The sequence below is a fragment of the Mus caroli genome, chromosome 14 (genome assembly GCF_900094665.2).
Source record: "Mus caroli chromosome 14, CAROLI_EIJ_v1.1, whole genome shotgun sequence".
Lineage (NCBI taxonomy): Eukaryota > Metazoa > Chordata > Mammalia > Rodentia > Muridae > Mus > Mus caroli.
In genome coordinates, this window is record NC_034583.1 from 20,610,896 (window position 1) to 20,628,193 (window position 17,298).

Sequence of the window (17,298 nt, forward strand, 5' to 3'; positions counted from 1 at the left end):
TCATGGTACTTCCAGTTGAGTAGTGAGGACACATCATGGTACTTCCAGTTGAGTAGTGAGGATACATCATAGCACTTCCAGTTGAGTAGTGAGGACACATCATTTGCAGACCATTAGCCCAGCTAACATTTCTTAAGTAAACACAAGGCCAGGCACAGAGGCATTTTCTTGGTTAACTTATTGCAGTCCTCACAACAATTGGCAGATGTTATGTCATCACCGGGCTCTGTTTGCTGGTGAGTAAGGTGAGGAATGGCGTTGCTGAAGCATGGCGTTGCTGAAGCATGGCGTTGCTGAAGCATGGCGTTGCCGAGCCAGTATGCCAATTCAGCTGCTTGGTACTGAACTTGACCTATTACTTCTTTTCTTCCCTACCAGAATTCAGTTGCATCTTCCTTATAGCCAGTCTTGGAAGAGTCTAGATGTCAATGATAGTAGGGAGTAGGGAAGGCTTCAAAGCTTACTCCTCTGGCAAGTGTAATCTAGACTCACCTCCACTTGCTAATTGGATAAGAGTGAGCAGATCAATTTGCCTTCCTATAGAATGGGTCCATTGTTTGCCAATGACTCACAGAGGAGAGTTATTTAAAACATTTCCTGCAGGACATGATTCTTAGCAGCTGTGAGGGCTCTACAGCTGTGTGGAATAATGGTCTTAGTCCTAAAATGTGAAGGTGGAGCTGCCGTGTTCTTCTACAGAATGTAAGGCTGTGTTTGTAGGTTGAGCCCAGTCTCTACTGAGCCTATCAACATAGGCCAAAGTCCACTCGACTCTTCTCTGACCAAGGAGGAATTTTGGGGGGTACCAGACCATGAGTTATCAGCAGTACCATAAATGAAGTAAAAAGAACACACATTGTCTTTTTTAAAGAACCGAAATTAGGATGGTCCTTTCCCTTCTGGCAAAGGAATGTTCATCTCTCCCACCCCTGATCATACGTGTCCAGGCAGTAAGAGGCCTATTGGGCCAAGGCCTTGTGAGGCCTTTTGAGCTGGGTTTGGTTTGCAGGAAGAGCCTCGAGATCCTAAGCTTTCTAGTGATGCAACCCTTGGTGAGGCAGGGGAGCAAAGAGTTGTTGTTTTGGAGAGTGAAGTGATATTGCTAAGGGTTTGTTTTTTATGAAGCTGGGACACTCAAGTGTTGCTGATTTATCTTAATAGCAGATACTATGAGCAAATGTCCCAGTTGTCTCTTTGTGCTTTTGGCAAGTCTAATACAAAATGGAGTGGAACAGACCTAACCAAAGCTGCTAGTCCAACGTTTAGGAGTCTTAAGCTTCCCTGCTTTAAATATAGGGTTTAGAATTGCTTGTAGAGCCTTCCAAGCTGCAGGTGGACATGCCACTCTGGCCAGAGATAAAGATGGCTCCATCATCAAACTTCCTGTTTCTAGAACAACAGACTTAGACTTGCAAAGAATTGGCCATTCTTTTCACTTTGGCAGTTGGTTCCCTAAAATCAGTTGCCAGTTCTGGATCATGGGTGTTACTGCTGTGTAAAGAAACTTTCTTTTGTCACAGGAGGAGCCTTCAGCTTGTCATAAACATGATAAGGATTCCCAGAGGACACAGTGACAATAGCTCCTGAGTCAGCACTGGAAGGAGACCATGCTAAACCCAGGACCTCAGAAGTTGGAATATAAATTATGTTGAAGCCACGTTCAGTGCTATAACATGTGCTAACTCCTATTAGATATGAATACGTTCTCATGGCTTAATTTGGCATATTGAATCCATTCTTCAGATTCTCTTTGGGGACAGGAAAGGAAATACACAACTCCACTATAATTTTTCTTTTGTTTCTTTAGAATGGGACATAATTTTTTATTGTTAGCTGGTGGAAACGGATGAATCACAGCCAACTATGGCTCACCCCCACAGGAGGGAAGTATCAGGCCATGGCTGAGAATGTTGTCTTTGAAACAAACCAGAATATCTGAGTTTTGAAATTTCTTCCCACTTTAAAAAAGAAAAAAAAAAAGACCAGACCAGGCTGTTGAGAAAATGAAGGTTCTGACCAAAGACCAAAGGAGTGGATGAAGCAGAAAGCCATAGCTTGTCTGAGGAACATGTTTGCAGGCTGTGTGACAAGTCCACTTAATGGCAACTCCATGAGCCCAGAGGAAGTCATCCAGGAGCAGACAGAGTGGCCTACTGACCTTGGTCTTTGCTTCTTTCAGTGAAAGGGCCCAAAGCTGGCTGTAAGCCCAGCATTCCACACTCCTGAACCAGGTCATTCACTTAAGCAGCACCTCAGGCACATCCTATCATTTTGTTCTACTCCTGGTGAATCCACCAAAAAAAAAAAAAAAAAAAAAAAAGCTTGGAAATAGGTTTTCCTCTTTTGGCCCCAGAGAGTTGCATCCTGAAAACCACTGTTGAATATCTCAAATTGCTTGGGTCGGAAGCAATTATCCCTCTCCTTTTCTTTGATCAGCATCTCACATAGTTTGGCGGTCAGTCACTCTTAATGCACTGGAATCTACTGAACTGGATGGCTCTGTCCCGGCTTGGGGGTTACTGAATCACTTGGAGTTATAAGTGCAGTTATTTGAGTGGGATTTTTGTATCCATGATTATAATTTACTCTTTGTTCCAACAGAGGTTCTTGGTAGGTTTTATGAGTTAGGGATCCTCTCGGGCAAATCTACAAGGAGAAGCAGGTAGCTCCTCATCCCTGCTTGTCTGGAGAGTAGTCACATATGGCCTTGTATCTGTACCTGCTCTTCAGCTTCTCCCAAGAACAGAACCCCAAATTATCCTCCTATCTCCATATGAAAATGAGACTTGCAAAGACAAAAATAGTTCCTGTGCACTATATGCAGACCCAAATTATTTTTGAAAGTTCTCTGGAACTAAGGTAAGATTAAAAAGCAAACAAACAAACAAACAAAACCACTCAACATCTCCTGTCCTGCTGATTGATTTGTGGGACATGATCCCTCCCCTTGAGACATCTGAAGTAGAGCCTTGGTTCTCACTTGCATTTTTATACAGTTATTGTGCTTTATTTAAAGTCAATCTCAAAGAAAGCAAGAGACAGCAGACTTGTCATTTTGGTAGACTATAACATTCTTTTGAAATGTTGGTGGGATATTAGTATGCCAGCTCTTTTATACTGGTGAACTGCAAAAGAGTTAAACTGGTCCTAGCACAAAGCAAACAGAAAGTACCATGCATTTTCTTGGGGGCAGAGCTGGTACAAAATCATGCCAGTCTTCAGACCCAAGGTCTTTATGATTAAGAAAGCTTCACACCCTCTGAGAGGCATTGCTGAGGAGGAAGTATGAGAATTTGAAAGGGAGAAGAGAGACATATTAAGCACGGTGGTTTTGAACGTCAGTTTCTCAGGGCTTCCATATGGTGCCTCGTATATAGACAGATAAAAAATAGCTGCAATCAGAATTGAATCAAAGGTTCAGTAACTTCTGCTTGGCCACACATCTACCAGAGAAGCTCAGGACTTCTGACTCTACTTCTAAGTCTCTTAAGTCACCAGGATACTCCAAGTTACAGCAATTAAAAAGAGCACATCTTGAGCCCAACTATGGTGTAGCTAAAGAACCTAGTTTTGTGGAGAGAGCTATTCCTGACTAGAGAACTCCCAGAGTAGAGCTGATTCTGTATATATTGCAATTAGGGACAGACCATCTTCAAGAGAGACTCTGTGGATGAAGCTAGAAAGAGCTGAGTGGTTTAGAGAGAAGGGGGTTGGCCCTGCCCAGCAACTGAGCCATTTCTAGCTGATACACAAGACAATAGGGAATCACTCTGCTCTCTCAAGCAAGTGTGATGTGAAAACTGTCAGCACAGAGCAAGCTTGGAACCAGAATTTTCAACTAATGATAAAATGTCTCCTGAGATATTAGGGTCATTTCAGCTCATGAGAGCTTGCTGAGTCTTAGACACCGCCCAGGGCATGTCCTCATCCTGTATAAACTTTATAGAAGTCAGTTGGGTATGGCTTGGCTCTTTCGTTAAGGCACCTCCACCCAGTCACCCCAAGAATAAAATAATAGCTTCCTTTCCTTATGCAATTATAAGATGTGGGTATCTGAAGGATTTTTCTCTGTAACACAAATGTCAAATAAAGTGTTCCATAAAGTGTGAGAGTCAGAGAGAACCTTGGTCCATTAACCTTAAAATGCTGGAGAACTAAAGACCTAGTTTATTAACAGTTTCCAACTCCTGTCTGCTCTTGAATAGTCATTATGGTACATTATTCTCTAATGGTATTTTTTCCAAAAATAGTAAAGGGGAGACCCCAGTGTACCACTTGATTTTGTGTGTTCTCTCTTTGTTGTTGTTTTGTAGTATAATGTCCCCAGGCACATGCTACTTCTGAGCTGTAATTACACTTTTAACCCAGCCCTTTATGTCTGGGTCCTTAATGTCCAAGCTCCTATATAATTACCATGTTGACTGTGTGGGAATGAGACAAATATTTCTTGCATGACTTTACCCTATACATTACTATAGCGCTGCACTCGGGAACTTCCTGAGCTTGGAGCTGTACTCTCAATTTGAAAAGACCCAGCAAAGAGATTCCTAACCTCTGGCCCACAGTGCTGAATTCAGATGGGCAGTGACTTGATCCAGATGAGGTCTCCTGAGCTCTTGGGGGAGGATTTGAATTTGGCACTGGAACTTTGGTTCTGAGCCTGACATGGACTCGGGGACACTTCCTTTTCTAGCCAGCTGTGTGTTTGTATCTCCAGCCATGCCTCTCCTTACAGTTTTGAAGTATGAATTCTTTAGTATTTGAAAGGGGCCAGATTTCTAACTGAGACCTCCTGGAGGAAGTCCCTATATTTTACCAAACTAGAAAAACACTGGTGATGCTGGTTGCTAAGAGACATCAGAATTTGGAGGAGTAGGGGAAAAAGGGGTGGGACTGTGGCCATTTAGTCAGAGGCTAGTCAGGGGGCTCCATTTGATTCTAGATTGTCTTAGACCACTAAAACAGAAGACACCAGAAGCCTGAGTCCTTGAAAGTTATGCTTCTCCATCTCGCCCCAAAATCTAAATCCTGTCTTCTTCAGACGTGAAATGCTTACCATGGCATTTCGTCATTCAAGAAGCAATTTCCATTTCTTCATTTTGTGTGTGTGTGTGTACCGTATGAACAAATCATTGTGATTTTATGTATCATTTCGTGACAGGTATTAAATATTTACATCTTATAAGAGAGAATAAAGGACAAAACATAGTCTTGAAATCTAAGTATCTAGCAACGCTCATCAGTATTTGGTGCTTATATTGTGGAGCCTTTCCCGATGTGGCTGAAAAGCTACGTATACACTTAAACACTGTTCGATATGAGCAGCTTATTTTATAAGCCAGTTTTATTTTCTTCCTATTCAACTCTATGTTGTGCTATGTTTTCCTTTTAATAAATATAAATATATTCCACTCTCTTGGAGGGTTGGTGAGTATTCCACTATAGCCATAATGAACACTCAATCATTTGATAAAAGAAATGTTGATCATTTAACATTAAAACCTCTTCGATTGACACTGTGATTAACATTTCACCAACATCCTCTGCCCTGAGTGAGTCCAGCTTCTTCTTCATGAGAAAATGTTAGAGTGAGCGTGCAAACACACAGACTCACTGTGTCCATAGTTTGAATATAGAGTAACAATCCCAAATAGCCATTGAGAACATTTGTACCAGTTCACAGTCCTGCCAGTGGTAGATTAAGTCTGTGTGTGTGTGTGTGTGTGTGTGTGTGTGTGTGTGTGTGTGAATGACTAATAGGGAAACAGGCAATCAGGATAAAAGTTTGCTGAACTATATTTAATGAGAATTTAGCATTGTACAAGAGATGCTTAGAAAGCATAACCTCTTGACCTTATTAGTATGTTAAGTGTCTTTCAGTAGTGTTCAGTGAGGACATATGTAAAAGCTCAGGTCCAGACTATATTCTAGAAATTATTTCTTAAGATGAGTTCCTCTGACCTCTTAAGATGAGTTCCTCAGTGAGGACATATGTAAAAGCTCAGGTTGAGACTATATTCTAGAAATTATTTCTTAAGATGAGTTCCTCTGACCTAATAGTGCCCTTGTGTGTGTCAGAGTACAGACAGTACTAAGAGAGAGGGTGTGGCTAGTGGAGAGGACTTCAAGTTAGAGCAGAGATACATAAAACAACTGTATTCAAATATTCAAGGATACAAGGTCTTTCCCTAAACTGGAAAGAGCAGGAGTGGGACAGCTGCCTTCCAATGAAGCTACAAAATTCCAGGTAACTACAAGACTAGGAGACATCATATTTAAGCTGTTTAATAATTGTCTCCTGAGGTGCTTAGTTTCCAATCTCTTGTGGCAATGTGTAAGGATTAGGTCACCATCTGGGGACCATTACAAATAGAAATCCCACCTGGAGAAAAATTTGTGTTATGTTCCTTTTCCCAGTGCATATGGGTAGGTGGCTGGACATGCACAAGACACTCCCATGGGTGAATTAGACTTTGTCAGAACTCAAAGGTCTTTTTTTGGAGAAGTTTTATCTTGACTAATAGAGCCAAAAGTCCTAATAGTCTATAGATAACTACCACCCATTCCAGATATAGCTTAAAGGAAAGAGGGTTGGCTGCATCCTCCTTACCAGCCAGTTGATGCCCTCCTGATCCTGTATATTTCAGGTGAACCCATTAGACACTAGTGTACCACAGTAAGGAGAGTTCTGCCATCCCGGAACCTCTGCCCCTTGAGTGACCCCAAATACCTCTCCTTCCACCCCTTTCCCATCTTACTTCTGCTCTGCTCTTTCTGAAATCAGCCCCACAGGTGTCCTTAACAAATACAATTCTTCTCAGTAGAAAGTAAGAAAGTCTCTTCCAAGTGACCCAAAAGTGGAAAAGAACATGAGCCGTCTCTAGCTGATGAAAGAGTAATGGCCACCATGTGAATCAGGAGGTTCTCAGCTAAAGTTATATAAGGGAAACATAGTTACGGGACACTTTCCCATCTACAAGATATTTGAAGATGAAAAGGGTTTAAAGAAAGCTCATCTAAGCACAGTCCAGGGAAAGAGGTTCAGCCTGGATGTTGAATTTGGTGATATCTTTCCAAGTTTAAAATGTTTATATTCTATTCCAGGGATATCACTTGAATCTCTCTTTTCCTAACGTATTATGGAAACAGCTGTGGTATGTTGAAGCATCCATCCTTGTTGAGAACAAACTCATGTCAGAAGGCAAGCTGTTCCCTTGCCAAAGTATTCTTTAAAGTATTATTGGCAAAAGAAAAGCTGAAAATCGCCCAAATGTCCATAAGTGATTGATTCTGTCCGTGTTTACTGTTCATATACTATAAAGCAGCCAATAATGTAGGGTTTTTGAGTCATCTCTTTAAATAAAATGAAGATCTCTGGTCTCCCAGAGTCTCCATACTAATGCATTGAGGTAGGACTAGCAAGATATAATGGACATTTGCTCTAATCAATAGCTTGATCTATTTATAGTGTGTATGATATAAACTGTGTGTGCATATGTGTGGGGGGGGTGTACATGCAAGCAGAGGCCAGGAGCAGATGTCACGTGCCCTGCTGTATAGATTTGTGCCTTATACTCCATGACAATTCCTCTTATGGAAGCAAAGCTCTGTTTTCAGTTAGGCTGGCAGGACAACAAGCCCCCAGGATCCCTTGTTTCTGCCTCCCGTGCTGGCGCTACAGGTGCACACAAGACTGTGCCCGGTGTACATGGCTGCTGGACTCTGTACTTGGATGCCCCTGCTTATCTAGCAAGTGAGCCGTCTCCCAAATCCTTCTGTTTTCTTGATACTTTAGTTTACAGAGTGTGGATACGTCTGTTTGCATTATCCAAACATTTCTAGTAACATTAACCAAGAAACGTCAGAATCAGGATTTTGAGGTTTTCTCTCTTAATCAGCTTCTGGGCTGCTTAGTTTTATGACTTGCCTATGTGACTTGCATAATATAAAAACTTATGGGTATTAAAAAAGAATACAGTTATAAGAGTAAATCAATAATGCCCTTAGAGAAGTAAGTCTCCTATTTCAGTGAAAAAGGACAATTCTTTAACCTCGCTATAGCCACCCAAAAGACAGTGACTAGATAGTTAATACTGTCCAGACTGTGGAGATGGAATCAGAATTCATACTACAGTGCTCAGAACACACGACTGTGTCTTCAGGTTGGGCGATGGTAATAGAGGCTTTAGGTAGGGCAGACTTGTCCTTACTTGGAGAGCAATCGGAAGGCAGACAGAAACTGTGCACAGCCCACAGATAAGAGTCCTTGGCTCAGTCCTGATTCTGTCAGCGATGATGTTCTTCACCCTTTGGAAGCTTTGGCCCCACCTCTAAGTGAACTTTCTTACTTAAAAATGAAACCAACCACTAACAGTTAGTGACCCTGTATTCTGGGAAGCCCTTGGTGGTAGGGAAAGGATTTGAGACCTTAAAATGCTCTAGAATCTTCAAGAACAACACCCCTCTTCTCCAGTCAAGTTTCCCTAGGTCTGTGAGCATACATGTATCACATGTGTACTTGAATCTCTATTTTTTGTGTATGTCCAAGCTTTGAGCTTGTGCTTTTTCATTTACAGGGCTATAGAAAGCCAGAATGGGGGGGTGTATTTTTAAAAAGGTAACTAAGAGAATATTTTTAAGGTACCCATTTGATGGATGTAATATCATATGTTAATGAGGAGACTGAGCATGATGGGAGGAGAATTCCCCTTCCATTTCTCTCCTTTAATTGGATTTCTGTCAAATTCACAGGCCTGGGCCTGGTCTCTAGTTCGGTGTGGTAAGAAATAGAAGAGGAGATGTGACGTTACAGATGAGACACCATGTTTGAGTGCTAGAGGAATGTGTCAGCTAGGAGGAGCCTGCAAGACCTGCAAGTGATGAGCTGTCTTGCTTGATCATCTGTAAGGGCCTGTGAAAACCCACCCTGTGTGGAATAAGGGACCCAGACTCTCCTTCCACCTAGAACTGAATCAGTCCTAGTCAAAGTGGGTTCGTAGTGTGCCATATAAAGCCAGCAAGAATATCCCAGTTCAAACAGAAAGAAGGAACTACTAGCCAGCTAGCCACCATGGCAAGTTACTGCCTCAGGGGAGGCTTCGGAGCTTTGGTATTTGGGACACTTGCTGTGAATTCTCTCTTCCTATTTGTTTTCTGACTGGAAAATGGATGAGCCTGTTCACATTTCTTCCTCTTCCGTACCCAAGGTGGAGACCAGTTGGGACAGTGACTTGTTCCTTGTCTAAGGCACTAGCTATGTGTGGCTCCCTCCAAGTCAGTCTCTCTCTGTGTCTCTGTGTTTCTCTGTGTCTCTGTCTCTTTGTCTCTCTGTCTCTGTCTTCCTCCCTCCCTTCCCCACTCCATCCCTCCTCCTGGCATGGCCAGCACCTCTACTACATGTGTGCCCTGCCTCACTTACAATGCCCTCCCCCACCGCCTTATGCTGTCATTACTTGCTTCTGAAGGGTTGAAGTGGTCTTAGATTTTGCCTTTCTGCCTGGCCACTTGCAGGACTGGGAGCAGGTCCAGATGGCATCGTCTCCCTGTTCAGCACAAGTGTCAGAGCCTCTGTGGAAGAATGTCCCTCTGCCACAGAGCCATTCTTCTGGATATGTTCATTTTCTTTGGGCTGCTATGAATGTCTGGTCTCTACTCTAAGTAATCCAGACCAATGTTGTTGCTTTACTCTTTCATCCTGATGATAGCTTCTCAAGTCATTTTAAGGACCCCCTTCTCTGTATCTTCAGAGCGCAAAGGTGTACTTTCTTTAGATGTTCTCTCAGAGGTGGGCACTATAATTTAGTATAGTGCATTTTAAAGTAAATATATAACCATTAGAGGGCCCTGTCCTCTCTGGGACTCTTCTGTGACATCTCCTTGGGCTCCTGTTTATTTATCTAGATCTCCCTCATTTATCTTAGAGTATCAGGGCTGCTTCCTAAGTTGCAGTTGATCACTCAGCCTCAGGGCTCCTATCATCAGTGCCCATCTGGTGGCCTGGCCACTTCCGTTGTGCCAGGCCCTAAGGGCATCCTTTGGCTTTCATCCTTGGATGGAGATAATCTGGTGGGAGAGATCTCAGCCAGTGAGGACAAATATTTGTTGATTTATGCACTAAATGAAGATCCCGGCCTTCCTCATCACCACAAATTTAATCTAAATCATAAAACATACACATACCAGTATCATTTCTTCCTTCTTCCTTCTTCCTTCTTCCTTCCTCTTACGACCTCTCCTCTCCCATTCCCCCATCCGTCACCCTCTTCCTTGCTTTTCCCTTCCTCCCTTGGTGGCTCTTGTGCCCTCTTTCTTCCTCCTCCTCTTACTTTTTTGTCTTCCTTCCATCCCTTTCTCTCCCTCCTCCTGTCTTCCTTTCTTTCCAACTAATTTTTTTAAATGATATTTGATCTCACAGTCTGCTTTGTAGAGAAGCTCAGAACAGACCATGCCCAGAACCCCTCGCAGTTCAGTAGAAGAGTCCCAGCTTTTTCTGAGACCCTCTATTGACTCTCAGGGTTGAAACAGTTTAGATTCCACATAAAATATGTGTTGTTTACCCAGGCTCTTCATGCTCTGCATACTGTTACAGTCCTTGAGGAGCTTGTCAGTGACAAGTAAGATAAATGAATGAAGAGGACTTTACAAGTGTTTAAAAGCTAAGTATAGCATGTGCTGCCCACTACTTAATTCGACAGACCTGCGCTCAACTTGGTAGCTTGATGGTGGAAACTTCTAGGGTCTCCCCCTCCCCCCACACACCACTGCAGGGACCAGCTCTCAGGATGTTAGGAATTCCTTGGTAGTCTGCAGTTGCTAGCACTTTAAGTTAGCCAGATCTAAATCTCTGGTGCTGGGTTGGAGCTTCGAGGCGCAGTAGGGAATTGCTGAGGATGGCTTGTGAGCTTATACCAGAGCTAGTGAACAGCACACACTCCTTTGAACCTTGAGGATTGCAGAGAATGACTTGTGAGTTTACAGTAGGGTTAGTCAGCAGCACGACACTCCTTTGAACCTCAGACAAGACTTTGTGGATTTCATCCTTCTCACCAGGAACTTTAAACTCCTGTGAGCTGCTTCTCTTTTATGCTCTGACTGGAGTTTCTCCAGAAGCCCAGCTCACTTCCAGACCAAACTTGATTTTCCCCCCCTTTTTATGAAGGAAGCCAATCCACAAAGGTTTAAGTGGTAGAACACAGGGACCCTGTAAGAATGCCACAGTTTCAGCTAGATCAGCCTCAGTCTCTCTGCCTCTGTTTCCTCCTTAGGTAAGCCAGGATAAGAATCGCCACTATGGGCTAGTTGTCAGTAATACACATTTATCTGGTCTCTCCATTGTCACAGGTTCCTGTCCTTATGAAAGTATCCCCTCCACCCCAGCCTGGGTCACAGGGCTGCTGTGCCCTGTAACTAAGATGACACAGGACTGCATTGTTTTCTGACATGGCAGGGGCCATGTACGCAACGTGCTGAGTATTGACTTTAATGTGTGGCTCCCTCTGGAAATGCCCATGCTCTTCCTAACACTGTTAGGGAACCCACCATCTGTACTATGGATAGAGTAGGGTACTCTCTGTAAGTCACCTCCTCATCCCCTGGCAGCTGTGCAGCTGGTAGCAGGACAGAGATGATGTTGGATGGCATCCTTATCAAGACGTTTCAGAGAATTCCCCAGCCTCCCAAGATGGCAGCAGGAAGCTGTTTGAGAGGATAACCTCCCTCTTACAACTTTAGCAAGAAAGACAGAGAAAAAGAAAGAAAACCCACAAATCTAGAAATACTACTGTTCTCAAGACAAATGAACAGAGGCATTAGCACCTGCCTGTGGTGCTTGGTCTGTGCTCAAAGCCTTGTGTCCATGCTTGCCCATTCCATAGAGGCAGAAGCCTTGTGGAATTGGTTCACTGTGGGAATCACAATGAATATCTGACAGAAACAAGCTGCCTGAGTGCAGGGCAGGTACTGCCTCTCCAGAGAATACAGCAGCTCTATCATTCAAGACAGTGAATGTAGGTATCTGTAGGAAGAAGACAAGCTCTGGGTATATTAATCTATACAAAAGGAAGGTGTGAGCTTGGGGAGGATCTAGTGAGACTTTATCTGGGATTTCTGAAAGAAATTCTGATAGCATTTGTTGCATTTCTTGGGAAGTGGTAAGAAGAGCATGATAGCAGAATGTGGAAGGGAACGTAGCAGGGAGAGAGGGTCAGCCAACACTTGTAAATAGACCCTGGCACATTTCCTCCATAGCATTCAGCTTTCATTCCATCCTAGACTGCTTGCATTATACACCAAACTGATAGTTCCTTCCTGGAAAGCAGGTGAGTGGTCCGTTCGGATAGCTAATTTTTTCCTGCTTCTTCCATATTTAATGAAGGAGTAAAAAAAGGAACGTCCACATAGCATGTCTTAAGTGGCATTTCTCATTCAAGGTCAGGAGAAGGCCAGTTTGTTGTGGCACCTGGCTGTCTTTGTCTCCTTATACACTCATAGCCAAGCCAACTTTCAGCTTCTAGCTGCAAGGGAGCCTACGTGGTGACTTTGCCTTCAGCTGTAGGGGAATCTCTCCGGCTCTGGTTATCTATTTAAACGTCCCCATTCCCTCTCATTCTCTTTTCATGATGCTATAGTGGGATCTAGAGCAGACTTACATTCCCCATGTTTACCTTTGCTTTGGCCTCTGCAGCTAGCCTAGGGCCTTGTCAGAGCCTGGAACCACAAACCTGGGTACTTGTCCTAGTCCTCCCTTTACTAGGTGAACAAGTAAGGGGCTTGGGAGCTCTCTTTCATAGCCAAGTAAACCCAGAATCATTGTCTCAACATGGTTTCTCTCTCTCTCTCTCTCTCTCTCTCTCTGTGTGTGTGTGTGTGTGTGTGTGTGTGTGTGTGTGTTAGAAGTGCGAAAGTCTGAGTATGTGTGCATCTTCCTGTGTGCATGTGATTTTAGAGAGGTCAGCTTAGATACTGTTCCTGAGTATCTAACTGAGCCATCTCCTCAGCCCCGTCCCCAGTAAGGATTTGATAGGTACATGCTAGCCACACACTGGCACACTATTTTCTATTCACTGTAGTTCAGAGAATACTAAGTGGCATTTTTGAGCAGTTATCCATCACAGACATTTGACTTATGACTCCTACTCTTATATAGAGCTGTGTCCATTCCTATAACTTTGCCACCTCTTGCTTTCTTTATTGTCCACTGTCACATCATCACTGGAAGCCAGATCCTACACAATTAAGATTCATTGCCATCTAAGCTGCATGAACATTCAGAAGAATCTCTGTCTGTCCTTCTTGTTCTGTGGCTTCCCGGCTTTTACTTATAGACAGGAACTGCTTGCTTTGATCTGATTAGGTAGAAAGAGACATGTAGAAAATTCTGGAATGTTTTAGATTCCCCTGCTGGGAAACCAGGAGAAAACAAAGCTTAAGAGAGGAAAAATGTAGTTACTGAAGTGCAGTGTTATCTTCCTTTCCCATGGTAAGAAATCTTATTGTATACATTTTCTTCTTCCTTCAACCATATTTATGTGGCTTTCAATGTTAATGTCATCTGGATGACTGATCAAAGCTTCATTCCTTATTGCCACCTTGTTAGATATATGTGAAGTTTTAGTATTACACGTTTATAGCTACATATTGTGATTAAGCTATGACATCTTCTACTAGTCAATCAAGGATTTTTATCTCATTTGAAAGCTCCTGGAATACGCTGTTCAGAAATGTCAGAGGAGATACCGTATCTAGCACCTTTGTACACACAATGTCCAATGGTTTTAGTTAATGGAGAAAGTTTGGATTTTTCAGGTTGACTTTTGGTACTGGTAAAAAGCCTTCCAAAGTCTCCTTGCTCTTTCAAAGCCTAGGGGACAGTAAGGAAATGCACATCATAAGATATAGGTACTCATTATTCATAATGAGATAATTGGGCAGGTAGGCTCTAGGCCCACTTTACTTGTTCATAAAGAACAAGTTTATGTGGCTAGTAGCTCAAGAGCTATTCATTTATCCCTCTCCATCCACTCTCAAGGAAGACAGTAGCAACAACAACAAGCCCATCAGGGAAAGTTTAACGCTAAATGCTCAACAGGGTCATCACTGCCTCCTACCGCATGCTTTCCCTCATCTGTCCCAAGGTAACCTAGGTCCTCCTCATTCACACACACACATCCACTGCCATAGACAGGACGTGTTTAGTAAGTGACCTGTGTCCTCCTCATTCACACACACATTCATTTACAGAGATGACACCCGTTTGCTAGACTCTTCAGTAGGTGGTGAATACAAAGGTAATCCAGACATATTACTTCCTTCAAGAGATCCTCACCACAGCGTGGAGGAAGCCAAGCCAACATGCAGTTATTTGCCATCCTTTGGGGTAAGCACTGTGATGGGAAGGGGGTTGGAAATGGGCCAGTGAAAGGTTCTAGGAGAGACAGTAGAACACATGGTTCCTTGTGATATGTGCTTCTGGAAGGCATATCTAGAGGTGACTGCCTTGGAGCTAAGAGCTTAAGAACTCAAGGGTATAGCTCATGTAAAAGGATAAGGGATGAAGCACAAGGCTGGAACAGAAAACTGTGCTTCCAAAAGCAGAAGAGAAGGCAGACAGAGTGGAGGTTAGTTAGGTTACCTAGCAAGAAACTTGTAAGCATGTTGAGAATCAAAGATCTTGTCCTGAGGGCTGTGGGAGCCTCTGAGCCTCTGGAGACATTAAATTCAGAGAGTACTAGGGACCTCAGGTTGGCTAATGGGTACATTCTTGTGGTAGGCAAGCACGCAAAAGGAAAGTCGTTATGAGGCATTGGTCCTGAAGAAACAGATGGTTTCTAGAAGAAAAAGGGAACAGAACATGCAGGCATGGCTTAGTAGTGAGAATGCAGTATACACAAATAGAGTCTGACATGGTGCCCAGAGATGGGTGCTTCAGGTTGACAGAGATGTCAGGGATGAAGTGAAAATGGGCCCCAGTGAATCACTAAACGAGTCCCATGTTTTAAGTGCTATGCTATGTATGCATCTCCAACTTCCCTGGGGTTTTCTGGATTTCCAGTTAGGTCCGCTCAGAAGACCTGCTCGTGGTGGACCTTCCATGTATCCTATGGTTGTAGGACACAAGCCATGCTAATGAAGCCACTGTTGAACCTGCATGGCCTTTGAGCAACTACCATCCTTGTTGGGAGCCTTGGTAAAGCTTTCTGCAGGCTTTCCTTGTTGTCTGTTAGGGAGTGTTGGTTAGTGTTTCTTATCCTCCCAGGATTTTCTTTGTGCGGTAGAAAAACAATGTAACTGGACTGGGTGAGGATTACAGAGTGGGCTATGAGAAGAGGCCCATTTCGATTTACATTAAAGGAGCCAGCTTGCTTAGTGGTGCTATGGAACATAACATGATCACCCAGGCTGCAAGAAATCGGCCACAGTTTAAGAGATATGTTACCCGCAAGATAAATAAAAACAGTCTGAAGTATCAGTCCGAACTCAAGTGTTCACCTCTGGTTCACACCCTCCTCTCCTCCCAGACTAATCAAAGAAGCCCCTTCCGCTCACAATTGCTCTGTGTACACTTCCCCCAGATCTGGTATTCATATGAACAATGTGGTTTATTTATATTTCAGCACCAAATTGGAAAGATGACATCATTCATTTACAGTCCCCATCCCGTGACATGCCTACTCTCCAACACCTCATTTCGGCAGACACATTTAGGGCTGCATAGAGCATCTTGTTGAGCTCGTGCACTCTTTTATGGGACACAGTTCAAAGGTAGGGGCTTGAGCATTGTTGCTGGTAAGACGATGACCTCATAAAGTCACAGGGGCTCCCCTGGAGGGTAAGGGCATCGCAGTGTTTACAATAGCAGTGTTATTATTTGTTCATTTAGCCCCCATCACTCCTTCTTGGGCTTGCCCTTCCTCTGCCACTGTCATGGGTCTCATAGCTCACTTCAGGCCCCCTGATTCTATTTGGAAGAAACTGTTCCAGATTTATTAATCCATGAGTTCAAAAGTACAGTCCCCTGTGGCAAGACTGGAATTTTAGGTGTGAACACTGAACTTGGACATCGCATGTCTGATGGCAGGAGGACTAAGGGGGGTCTTATCCACAGGGCTCTACTGCCCTGCTTTTGCTCGAAGTCCTGACTTGTCCATTGGGTCTTCTGATGCATTAAGTGGACATGAAGAATGGAAAAGCTAGTGACTGCCAAAGTTTGCCTGAGCTTTTTTTTTTTTAATTTAGTTTTTAAGTGGGTCTTTTTAAAAATATTTTTATTATTTTATCATATACTTGCATTTTTATGTTCACTTTGGGACCTTTCAAATATTGTACACGTTTGAAAAGATGGAATGAATAAATCACAAGGCATCCTTTGGCAGGTAGAGCCAGAACATGAGGTGTTTCCAAAACTTAACAGACCCTGCGTACTTATGGGATAGCTATTTCTACCTGTTCAGCTGTTTGCTGTCTTTACTAGTAGTGGCCAAACAAGAAAGGGGGCTTAGAGATTGAAAATTAGAAGACTCAGAAATGTCCATGCCATTTGTCAAGAAATGGCTCTTGGGGCTAAAGTCCATGTCTTCCTTTACTGCTGCCAAATTGCAATATTGATTATTCCTCTTAGGAAATCTTGGAAACCACAGTTGTATATGAGAAATATCATGAGCATGCACTATTTTAGGCCCATAAAACTTTATTATTAAATAATTATTATTTTGCACAATAAAATTCTGACTGGCTGGAAGCTCCAAAGGCCTCCAACTTCAGGCTCTGAGGGTACTGATGAGTCATTGTCATCCTGAACCACCAGGGGGACCGCTATGGCAACCTACATTATGTCCTCAACTCTCAGTGACCTTTTCTACTGAAGAAAGACACGCAGCCCCTGTCTAGCATAGCAGCACCCTTTGCCCTTCCGGTCACTGCAGCAGTATCAGCTTGCTGTCTGCTTCTGTGGCCCGAGGAGGTGTAGCTCCATGGTAGAAAATATGCTTAGTATTTACAGTGCCTTGGGTTCAATCCCCAGCATGTCTAAATGGAAAGATGGATAATTGATAGGTAGGTAGGTAGATAGATAGATAGATAGATAGATAGATAGATAGATAGATTGAAGGGCAGATGAATAGATGGATGAGAGACAGACAGACAGACAGATAAGAGTAGGCTTCTAGAGAAAGTGCTGTGAATTAGTGAAAAAAGGGGGCCAAGGAGAGGAATTACAGGCAAAGGAGACAGCATGCACAAAGGATGCCATTTTTTTTTCTTACAGTAAAAAAAAAAAAAAAAATGACAGCAATAATGGTAGTG

The 17,298-nt window shown here is 43.2% G+C and overlaps 1 protein-coding gene across 17 annotated transcripts in view; it reads left to right on the top strand.

Moving 5' to 3' along the window:
• The window catches only part of Erc2 (ELKS/RAB6-interacting/CAST family member 2), an 846,765-nt gene that overhangs the window by 653,727 nt on the left and 175,740 nt on the right, over nt 1-17,298 (top strand). The window lies entirely within an intron of this gene.